The sequence below is a fragment of the Odocoileus virginianus genome, chromosome 23 (assembly GCF_023699985.2).
Source record: "Odocoileus virginianus isolate 20LAN1187 ecotype Illinois chromosome 23, Ovbor_1.2, whole genome shotgun sequence".
NCBI lineage: Eukaryota > Metazoa > Chordata > Mammalia > Artiodactyla > Cervidae > Odocoileus > Odocoileus virginianus.
This window is the reverse complement of record NC_069696.1, coordinates 6,832,689-6,844,606: the sequence shown is the minus strand read 5'-3', so window position 1 is coordinate 6,844,606 and position 11,918 is coordinate 6,832,689. Positions and strand designations below refer to the sequence as shown.

At 47.5% G+C, this 11,918-nt stretch overlaps 1 protein-coding gene across 5 annotated transcripts in view; it reads left to right on the top strand.

The window, feature by feature from the left end:
• Positions 1–510: 510 nt before the first annotated feature.
• PLA2G6 (phospholipase A2 group VI) overlaps positions 511–11,918 on the top strand; it is a 56,706-nt gene continuing 45,298 nt past the window's right edge. For 2 of the 5 annotated variants that reach the window (XM_070453314.1, XM_070453313.1), the window contains exon 1: positions 520–790. The gene's annotated coding sequence lies outside the window, so the exon portion shown is untranslated. Of the gene's footprint in view, positions 791–11,918 lie in introns of all 5 variants that reach the window. The other 3 variants (XM_070453317.1, XM_070453315.1, XM_070453316.1) reach the window with 3 other exon arrangements.

Here is an 11,918-nt window from a genome sequence, read left to right as displayed (position 1 = left end):
ACAGTTCAAAAGCATCAATTCTTCCGCCCTCAGCTTTCTTTATGGTCCAACTCTCACATCCATTCATGACTACTGGAAAAACCATAGCTTTCACTAGACAGACCTTTGCTGGCAAAGTAATGTCTCTGCTTTCTAATATGCTGTCCGGGTTTATCATAGCTTTCATTTGCCCAAGTTTCTACTAAAAGCGCTGAGATATTTCCTGAGATTGTCTTGGGATAGGGCTGCCGGGAACAACCAAGGAACAATTTTTAAAGCATAACTACACCTAGGATTTTTTGCTTATACTAAAAAAAAATCATTTTTTGTTCAGCTGAAACCCAAATTTAATTCATTTGCTAAATTTGGCAACCTTAGCTTGTAGGAACACGGCAAAATCAAAGCAGTTTCCTGCTTGTTATGCCCTGCACATCTTTGCTGGTTTTATTTTTATCTTTACGAGCCGTACTTTAAGTCACGTTCAGCCTTCGTTTCAGGAGGTCGAGAACACTGAGACTCCGGCCCGACATTAACATGTCTGCCCCGGATTCGTCACGCGGACCTTTCTCCTCTCACAGCCGTGGCCACGCCCCGCCGCCGAGGATTGGCTCTAGCCCAAAGCCCGGCCTCCCTCGGCGATGGGAGCCCCTTCCATTGGGCAGTTATAAAACATGGCGGAGCCCAGCCCCCGCCTTACTCTCGCGAAGCACAGGCTTCAGTGATTGGCGGAGAGCAGCGGCCGGGTTGTCACGTGGCCTGGACCCGTCTGTTTGCGGAAGTGGAAGGAAGCCGAAGTGCTGAGTCAGCCGAGGTGAGTGACGGCGCTGGGAAGGCGGGGCCAGGGAGGGGGGGGCCCTTTCCCAAACCTCTACGCCCCAGACTCCTTGGGCTTCATCGGGACAGTCCTTCGGGCCCCCAGCTTGTTCACCGATCCTGAGGCCTGTCCTCCATTAACCCTGATTGCCCCCTCAGTGCCTCCAGCTTCCACCCTTTGATCCCCGACCGTCCCCAACTCCCATCCGGTGGCCGCTTCCGTCTCATCTCTTAACCTGTGTCCCCTCAGGGACTCAGGTCCGATCCTGGGTACCCCCTCCTCAGCGCGTCTTCCCTGGGCGTCTCTCCTCTATCCCTCACTTCCTGCTTGAGTCAGCCCCTTCCCTTCATCCCCCGACTCTGCGTCTCTTAGTGCTCCCGGCTTTCAGTTTGGTTCCCATTCATTGTCCGCAGTTTCCTTCCGTGCCTTTCTAAGTGCTCTCGATTTGTCCGCCTCAGTGTGTTCCTGCCCGATTCCCCACTTCACCTCTCTGCTGTGTCTGTCTCTCCGTGTTCTCTGTCATGCATCCGCTTTTCTGACCTCCTGCTTCTCCCTGCTTATCGTCTCCCATGTGCCTCCAGATTTCGTCGCTGCCTGCTTTCCCGCGTGCTCCATCCTCTCCACTAGCCTGTTACCCCAGAGTTCTCCCTGTCCCCCAAACCTCTGTCCACCCCCTGTGCCCACCGGTGACTTGGAAGCTGGTGACAGAAAGTGTGTGACCTTTGTGACCATGTGACTGCAACAGGCAGGCCAGTGGGTGTGGAACAGGGATCTGTGCCCTTTTTTTTTTTTTAATGCACTACTCACATGACCCCCAAAACAAATACTTTCCCTTCCCCTAAACTTCTGAGTCTTTCCCTCACCTGCCCTCTTACCCACCCAACAGGATGTCAGGCAGGTTTGGTTTGGCAACACAGATGCTCCACCCTGGAGCTGAATGCGGTGTTTTTGTTATTGTCCCTGCCTTAAAAATTTCCTGGAGTTGGTAGGCTGTTTCCTGTCTGAGTCTCAGTTGCCTCATCTGTGACAGGGGGATTGTATTTCTTGCGCTCCTAAACCTGCTATGAGGTTCAAAATTTGAGAAAATGTCGAAAGCAAAGCTTTGTAAACAGCATGGCATGGGTTTGCTGTTGTGTCATCAGCAGGAAAGGGGAAGGGATGAAATGAAAAATCAAGGAGGGAAAGACAAGTCTTTCATTTAGCATTTGGCAGATTTATTGACCATCGGCCATGAGTCGGGCTCTTTTACCATGTATTCATTCATTCCTCCTTGTTTAACAAATATTAGTGAACTGTTTACTGTATTCTAGGCTACCTTCTAGCCAATGTTATTCCCATTTAACATAATAAGAAAGGCAATTGAGCTGCCTGATTCACACTGATTGATGTGGTTGGAGCTGAAATTTGAATATAGTACTTTATATTAAACACCAGAGTCTGTGGGGTGATTGCTCTGCTCTGTAAGGGTCCCTACTGTTGTCTCAGTGCCCAGGGCACTTTTTCTCCCTTCTGTGGGCTACTTTCTTGTTAAATGACAGTCACCTCCAAAGGGAATTTCCTTCTCAGCAGAATGACATCACCAAGAGATAGAGGAAAGGGGAATTTAAATGTGTGTGTGTTTGCACATATATACTGGGTGTGTGTAGGGAGAAACTGGGAGCTGTGGTGAAGGGGAAACCTTGTGTTATGAGCTTCACTTTTTTTTTTTTAATTTTAATTTTTATTGGAGTATAGTTGATTTATGGGCTTCCCAGATGGCACTAGTGGTAAAGAACCCGCCTGCCAATGCAGGAGACAGAAGAAACACAGGTTTGATCCCTGGGTTGAGAAGATTCCCTGGTGGAGGGCATGGCATCCCACTCCCGTATTCCTTCCTGGAGAGTCCTATGGCCAAAGGAGCCTGGTGGGCTACAGTCCATAGGGTCACAAAGAGTCTGACACGACTGAAGTGACTTAGCATGCATGCATGTGTAGTTGATTAAAATGTGTTAGTTTCAAGTGTAAAGCAGAGTGAATCAGTTATATATATATATATATATATATATATATATATATATCTCCAGTCTTGTTTAAGAGTATTGAATAGAGTTCCCTCTGCTATGCAGTAGTCCTTATTGTCTGTTTTATATATAGTAGTGTGTATATATCAATGTCAGTCTCCCAGCTTATCCCTCCCCTCCCCTTAATCCTGGTAACTGTAAGTTTGTTTTCTACATCTGCGATCCTACCTCTGTCTTGTAGATAAGTTTATTTGTACCGCTCTTTTAAAGAAAATTCCACATATAAATGATATCATATGATATTTGTCTTTCTCTGTCTAACTTACTTCACTGAGTATACAGTCTCTAGGTCCATCTATGTTGCTGCAAACGGCTTTATTTTGTTCTTTTTTATGGTGGAGTAATAATATTCCGTTGTATATATATGTACCACATCTTCTTTTTCCATTCCTTCGTTGATGGACATTTAGGTTTCTTCCATGACCTGGCTATTGTAAATAGTGCTGTAATGAACACTGGGGTGCGTGTATCTTTTTGAATTATAGTTTTCTCCAGGTATGTGTCTAGGAGTGGGATTGCTGATCATATGGTAATTCTGTTTTTAGTTTTTTAAAGAAATACCATACCGTTCTCCCTAGTGGCTGCACCAGTTTACACTCCAGTCAACAATGTAGAAGGGTTCCCTTTTCTACATACATTTATTGTTTGTAGTTTTTTTGATGATAGCCATTCTGAATGGTGTGAGGTGGTACCTCCTTGTCATTTTGATTTGCATTTCTCTAATAATTAGTGCTGTTGAGAGGAGCTTCACTTTGGCGAGTGTGACTTATGAGAGCGTTGTAACTGTTCTGTGCCTTAAATGTTCTCTTCCCTGGTTTTGTCCATTCTCTTTTTTTTGCTGATCTCATTCAGTGGCATAGCTTTAAGTACTGTTTCTACTCTGACTCCAACTCCCAATTTATATCTCTAGCCCATTCCAGACATTTCCCCTAAATGATTGACACTTACATAGTTGCTACGTCAGTGTCTCAAACTTAGGCCTTTCAGGTACTTGGTATTTAGCTTCAGCTATCCATCCCCTCCCTGGTAGGTCAGTCGGTAAAGAATCTGCCTACAGTACAGGAGACCTGGGTTCAATCCCCACCCAGGTCGGGAAGATCCCTTGGAGAAGGAAATGGCAACCCACTCCAGTATTCTTGCCTGGAAAATCCCATTGACAGAGGAGCCTGGCAGGCTGCAGTCCATGGGGTCACAGGAGTTGGACCCAAGTTAGTGACTAAACCACCACCACCACCATCCATCCCCTTTGGGCTTTCCTGGTGGGGCTCAGTGATAAATAATCTGCCTGCCTGCCAGTGCAGGAGACATGGGTTTGATCCCTGGGTCAGGAAGATCTGGAGAAGGAAATGGCAACTTACTCCAGTATTTTTGCCTGGGAAATCCCATGGACAGAGGAGCCTGGCAGGCTACAGTTCATGAGGTTGCAAAAGAGTCTGACACAGCTGAGCGACTAAACAACAACAATCCATCCCCTTCATCCCGTCCCTCACCCTCCACCAAAATCTGTCCCTCTCACACACTTTCCCATCTTTGGGAAATGGCAGTATTCTTCTTTCAGTTGCTCTGCCTAAAACTGTAAGATGATCCTTACAGTTTTGTCTGTATTATCTATATTATCTCTGCATCCCGCATCCAGCCAGAGTTAATGTCACTCCTTTGCTCCAAGCCCTGTAACAGCTTCTCCTTTCACTGTACCTGCCTGGCTATCTGTTACCTCTTTGATCTTACTGACTTCCTTGCTATCCCTGGAACTCACCAGGCATGGTCCAGCCCCAGGGCCTTTGCACATTCTCTTCCCTCTGCCTGAAATACTCTTCACCTATATATCCATATGACTTTTGCTCCCATTTCTTTTAAGTCTTTATTCAGAGTCAAGTTCTTGGTGAGGATTGGTTAACCCTATCTAAAGTTTTAACCCCCACCTGGATGCATCCTATCTCCCTTCTCTCATTTATTTTTCTTCTTGACATCTAATCAGTATTCTGAATTCAGTATGTCTATATTTTGCCTATGTATCTTCTTCATTATGTTGTTGTTCAGTTGCTATGTTCGACTCTTTGCAACCCCTGCAGAGGACTGCAGCACATCAGGTTTCCCTGTCCATCACAGTCTCTCGGAGTTTGCTCAAACTCATGTCCATTGAGTCAGTGATGCCATCCAACCGTCTCGTCCTCTGTTGTCCCCCTCTCCTCTCTAAAAAGAAGTTCTCGGAGGGCAGGGATTGTGTCTGTTTTGTTCACTAGTGTGTTCTTGGTGTTGTAACAATGCCTACCACAGAATAGGTCCTCAGTAAATACAGGCAGAGTGAATCATAAGAGGGGTCACCCTGTACCGCGCCACCAGCCCAGAGACCTCCTGAGGTCCTGGGGGTTTCCGGTGCTGGGAGCTCCAGCAGCAGCTCTGGGCAGTTCACTTCTAGCTGTTTGCTGTGCAGCTAAACAGATTGGATGAAAAAGATACCTTTTCCATTCTGGAAAGGCCGTTTTGCTCTGGGTCTTATGAATGACAGCGCACTGTTCTGTGAGGACCTCAGCTTTTGGTGCACAGGGCTCTGCTCATCAAACCTTGTCCAGCCACGTTCCATTCAGGCTTTGTCCTGAAGGCAGCTCGAGGACTACGAGCTGGGGCTGTGGATTCCAAAGAACTGGGTTCAGATCCTGGAAAATTACATCACCTCCTTGCCTCAGCTTGCTGTGTGTGACCTGGGGAGAAGCATACCTTCTCTTATCAGTGTTTTGAGGAATGAAGATGCTCATTATCTTAAAATTTGGTGAGGTGTCTGATACTTGGCACTGGATGAAAGGGTGGGTGCTGGGTGCGAGGTGAGGGGAGCTAGCCCTCCGCTGTTCCTTGATGGCTTATGGAAGAGTTTGGAATGAGCTGGGGTCAGGGGGAGCATTTGGAGGGAGTTTTTTAAAAAAATATTTATGTATTTATTTGACTGTGTCAGGTCTTAGCTGCAGCAGGCAGGGTCTTTCTTTGCCATGCCTGGGCTCTCTAGGATGGTGCTTGGGTTTAGTTTGCTCTGAGGCATGTGGGATCTTCAGTTAGTCCCTCACCAGGGTTTGAACCCACAACCCTAATGTTGGAAGGTGGATTCTTCACACTGGACTGCCTGGGATGTCCTTAGAGGGACATTTTGTTTGGAGGCGGCCTCAGAGGTCCAGAGGCTCTGGTGGGAGGTGGAAATGACATTTGACCTGATGCCTGTCTTCATCCCGTCTTTCCTCGTGCACTAATTGAGCACCTGTGCACTGTGTGCGGGTCCTGAGTCCAAGGAAGAAGGTGTGAGTCCAGCTGCCAGGCAGCACCTCGCATTTCCTTTCCCTGGGCCTTGTTACCCGGTATGGCCAAACGGCGATCCTGATGGCACTACCCCTGTCTCATGGGTGTTTGCGACCTCCGAGGCAGCTAACAGAACGTGAAAAGCTCCTGCCAGCCATAAAGCGAGGTGGACCCAAGAGAGTACATGCCGTGGGCCAGCGTGTGGTGGTGCACTCGTGCTCTGGGAGGCGCAGATGGTGAGCGCTGCAGGAAGGAACTCCGTGGGGGTCAGGGCAGGTGGGGTGCTCTGATCTGACCCCGTGTTCTCGTACCATCCAGCCAGAGCAGGGCATGGGGGTGACATTGGCCACACAGGAGGCTGTCCTGTGCGAGTTGTTCCAATCACGGGACATCCTGTCATAAGCAGCCAGGACTCGCAAAGCCCAATTTCCAACTCAAGCAGTTCCGCATGTGCTTCCAGAAGCCCCCATGTGGCCAGTCCCGTGAGGTCAGCTTCCTGGCTGGGGCGCCTCTGGGCTCCTGGCACGTACCTCCCGGACCGCTGCCCTGCTTCTCTGGTCCAGCAGCAAGCTTGACGCATTTCCTTGCTTGGAGTATGAATGAGCTCAGCTTCAAACACCGAATTTTCCAGATGCAAGCCCAGCAGATGCCCTGTCAAGGTTCCCCTGGTGCCAGGGTGAGCTTCTGAAGGTTTCTATCGTGGTCAGAGTGGGTGAGGAGTGGGGTATGTGGTCTGTCACCACTGCGTGGGGAGAAGAGAGGATGGAGGGGTGCCACAGAGGGACTGGGCCCCCCCACCACACCTCCGACCTCCAGGTGGTTCATTCATTTCTTCTCATTCATCCACCAAACATTCATGAAATGCCCACTGTGAGGCAGGAACAGTATGCTAGGTGCTTGGATAAACCAATATAAAGCAGGGGATGGCCCCCCAGCCCGCAGATTCTCTATCACTATCCCAGGAGAAGTGGTCACTGGGCATGTACTGGGCAGGGTAGGGCACAGAGGAAGGTACCCGGGGCTGGGAGGAAGGGAGGCACCAGGTATGTTTCTTAGAGGAGGTGGAAGGTAAAGTGAGTCTTGAAGGTCTAGAAGGGGTTTATTCACTTGTCTGACAGCCCTGTCTTGAAAGTAGGCTCTGGGGCAGGTGAAGGTGAGGAGGGCAGTTCAGGTGGGGGTTGGGGATGTGGGTGGGAGGTTGAGATGAGGGGCTGCACGTGGGTCCCCCACACTTAGAGTGGCAACTGCTCCCCAGCCCAGCACCCGTCCCTGCAGCTGTACCAGAAAGAACCAGGGCTCTGGGGTCAGAGGTGGTGGGGACGGGAAGAAGGGGACAGAAATGAGGCCGGCCTGTTACGATCGGTCCAGGATGTGGCCCAGGGTGTTCATTTCCTCTCTTCCACCTCGTGATGACAGTGGCCACTGTTTGTGTGCCCACAGTGGCTGGCGTCCCACTTTCCCTCTGCTGTGTCATTTCATCCTCACGCCTACCCTGGAAGACTGGAGGAGGGCCAAGTCTGTCCTTTGTGGGGCCAGGCTGCTGACAGTGTGTGTAGGGGGGCACCCTTGCCACTGACCCTGGGACCCTGAGGACAGGGGCTCTCCTTGGGGATGGGGCATCTTCCCTCCATTAAGCGTGACCCCCATGGTGACTCCTCCTTAACCCAGGTGGGCCCTGGGTGCTGGGTGCTCCTGACGCCCCCACTCTCTTCACACCAGAAGCGAGCACTCCTGGTGCTCGGCCTGCCTTCTGGGAAGCTATGCAGCTGCTCTAAGCCAGGCCTGACCCCCACATTCCCTCCAGCTCCCCAGATGCAGGCTCCAGGGGCTCAGCCTATATTCCTACTTTCTTTAAAAAATATGACTCATTACCATTTGGAAAATAAAGGTGGGGGGGATTGCTCATAAACCTAATACTCTCAGCTGCCTTTAGTATTTTGGAATGTTTTCTATCAATTTTGTTTGTTTATTCTGCATAATTTTTACTCAGTTAAGTTATATCTTAACAAACTTTCTCTGGGCTGAGTCTTGTGCTACGGTTGAGTGTGTAGAAGTGAAAAGATCCAGTACCCACCCTTAAGAAACTCAGTCTCCAGAGCCTGCCCAGCTGGGCTTCCCTCCTCCACCTACTAGCTGTGTGACTTTGGGCCCGTTACTTTACCTCACTGTTTCTTGCTTGTCTCATGTGTAGAAAGAATGAGGATAACAATGGTAGCAATTTCATAGGTGCTGGTGCAGATGAAAACGATTAATATGTGCAGAGGTCTTGGAACGGGGCCAGAGGACAGAATGAGGTACACATGTGCTTGATGTGGTTTGTGTTATGAAGTGTTCCAGCTAGAAATGGAGACAAAAGATATTCTAGGTAGACTAAGCAGTGCAGACAGGCAAGATGGTGTGAAACAACACTGTTTTCTGGAATCATGGACAGTTTGGAGCCAACAGCAGGGACTGACAGGGAGAGGCTGCAGGGGGAGGCAGGGGCTTCGCAGGCCGAGCTTGCAGCCCTGAAGAGCACAGTGGGGTGGACTGAGCCTATGACAACACCACGTGCTTTTCCTGAGTTGTTATGATCTTCACAGCAGCAACTTTTACTGACCACATGGTGTCTCTAGGGTAAATGGGTCATAATTTACAATTCCCCTAATGCTGGATACTGAAATTGCTTCCATTTCTGTGTCAAAACAAAGATTGTTATAATGCACTGTGACGTGTGTGCTGTGTGTTCCGTTTTGGGGGATTCTTTTTTTGGAATCCAGTCCCCTTGGCTGTCTTTAGTGTCCCGCCCCGCTCCCCTGGCTGTAGGTGCCCCAGCTCCTCTGTCCTTTCGACTCCCAAGTGTGGAAGAAAGAAGGATCTTGACATAGGATAGGTCTAAGCATTCTCATGAGATGCTCATTTAATCCTTACAACATAGGAGAGGGGAGTGTTGTCCTTGTGTTAAAGGAGAAGAAACTGACTCACAGTCTGCTCACATATCTTAAAAGGAAAGACATTATAAAACTTTACAGTCTTTTCAAAGCTTTTTAATCATGTTCTGTAAGCCTCAGTTTCCTTATCTGTAAAAGAGGGGTGATGGAACTAAAGAGGGCTAGTGCTGAATATTTACTACCTGCCTGGTTCTATTATCCAAGACTGGGAGCTGACTGTGGCTCAGATCATGAACTCCTTATTGCCAAATTCAAACTTAAGTTGAAGAAAGTAGGGAAAACCACTAGACCATTCAGGTATGACCTAAATCAAATCCCTTATGATTATACAGTGGAAGTGACAAGTAGATTCAAAGGATTAGGTCTGATAGAGTGCCTGAAGAACTATGAACAGAGGTTCATGACATGGTACAGGAGACAGTGATCAGAACCAACCCCAAGAAAAATACAAAAAGGCAAAATGGTTGTCTGAGGAGGCCTTACAAATATCTGAGAAAAGAATAGAAGCAAAAGGCAAAGGAGAAAAGGAAAGATATATCCATTTGAATTCAGAGTTCCAAACAATAACAAGGAGAGATAAGAAAGCCTTCCTAAGTGATCAATGCAAAGAGATAGAAGAAAACAATAGAATGGAAAAGACTAGAGATCTCTTCAAGAAAATTAGAGATACCAAGGGAACATTTCATGCAAAGATGGGCATAATAAAGGACTGAAATAGTAAGGACCTAACAGAAGCTGAAGATATTAAGAAGAGGTGGCAAGAATACGTAAAAGAATTATACAAAAAGGATTTTAATGACCTAGATAACCATGATGGTGTGATCACTCACTTAGAGTCAGACATCCTGGAGTGCGAAGTCAAGTGGGTCTAAGGAAGCATCACTATGAACAAAGCTAGTGAAGGGGATGGGATTCCAGCTGAGCTATTTCAAATCCTAAAAGATGATGCTGTGAAAGTGCTGCACTTAATATGCTAGCAAATTTGAAAAACTCAGCAGTGGCCACAGGACTGGAAAAGGTCAGTTTTCATTCCAATCCCAAAGAAAGTCAATGCCAAAGAATGTTCAAAGTACTGCACAATTGTACTTATCTCACATGCTAGCAAAGTAATGCTCAAAATTCTTCAAGTGAGGCTTCAATGGTACGTGAACTGAGAATTGAGATGTTCAAGCTGGAATTAGAAGAGGCAGAGGAACCAGAGATCAAATTGTCAACATCTGTTGGATCATCAAAAAGCAATAGAGTTCCAGAAAAACATCTACTTCTGCTTCATTGACTATGCTAAAGCCTCTAACTGTGTGGATCACAACAAACTGGAAAATTCTCAAGGAGACAGGAATACCAGACCACCTGACCTGCATCCTGAGAAGTCTGTATACAGGTCAAGAAGAAACAGTTAGAATCTGTCATGGAACAAAGGACAGGTTCCAAATTGGGAAAGGAGTACGTCAAGGCTGCATATTGTCACCCTGTTTATTTAACTTATATGCAGAGTACATCATGCAAAATGCCGCGCTGGATGAAGCACAAGCTGGAATCGAAATTGCAGAGAGAAATGTCAATAACCTCAGATATGCAGATAACACCACCCTTAATGGCAGAAAGTGAAGAGGAGCTAAAGAGCCTCATAATGAAAGTGAAAGAGGAGAATGAAAAAGCTTGCTTAAAGCTCAACATTCAAAATACGAAGATCATGGCATCTGGTCCTACTACTTCATGGCAAATAGATGGGGAAACAATAGAAACTGTGACAGACTTTATTTTCTTGAGCTCCAAAATCACTGCAGATGGTGACTGCAGCCATGAAATTAAAAGACACTTACTCCTTGGAAGAAAAGCTATGACAAACCTAGATAGCACATTAAAAAGTAGAGACATTTCTTTGCCAACAAAGGTCTGTGTAGTCAAAGCTATGGTTTTTCCAGTAGTCATGTATGGATGTGAGAGTTAGATCATAAAGAAAGCTGAGTGCCGAAGAACTGATGCTTTTGAACTGTGGTGTTGGAGAAGACTCTTGAGAGTCCCTTGGACTGCAAGGAGATCAAACCAGTCAATCCTAAAGGAAATCAGTCCTGAATATTCATTGGAAGGACTGATGCTGAAGCTGAAGCTCCACCTGGTGTAAAGAACTGACTCACTGGAAAAAACCCTGATGCTGGGAAAGATTGGAGGTGGGAGGAGAAGGGGACAACAGAGGATAAGATGGTTGGATGGCATCAGTGACTCGATGGACATGAGTTTGAGCAAGCTCCGGGAGTTGGTGGTGGACAGGGAAACCTGGTATGCTGCAGTCCATGGGGTCCCGAAGAGTTGGACACGACTGAGCGACTGAACTGAGGTTCTATTATTAGGCCCAGTTGTGGTCCACGTGTTGTGGTTGAGGAAACTGACTTAGAGAGAGGTTGAGTAACTTACCCAGGGTCAGTGGTGAGGACAGGATCTGAATGCACTTTTGCTCCAGAGTTGTATTCTGTGCCTGGGCCATCTGCCTCAGATGGTTTGTGAGAATTAAGGGAGACTGCTAAGTGCTTACTTAGCTCAGGGCCTACTGCCTTGTAAGGGCTTAGTATCTCCTGATGTGGAGATTATTACTGACCCTACCTCCCTGTTTTGATGATTCTTTGTAGGCCTCTTACTCTTCCTATCATGCCTGCGGTCGGTCCTCCGTCCGTACACAGACCAGAGTGCCCACTCTCCTCCAGGACACCCACACTGTGTCCTGCATCTCACCCGCCCTTTGCCAGGTGTCGTCCTAGCACAGAGGCAGAAATTTGGTGGCACTGCCTGAGGAAGGTAGGGTGTTTTCTGGGAACGTAGGAAATAACATCTAATTCTGTCATCCAAACTGGG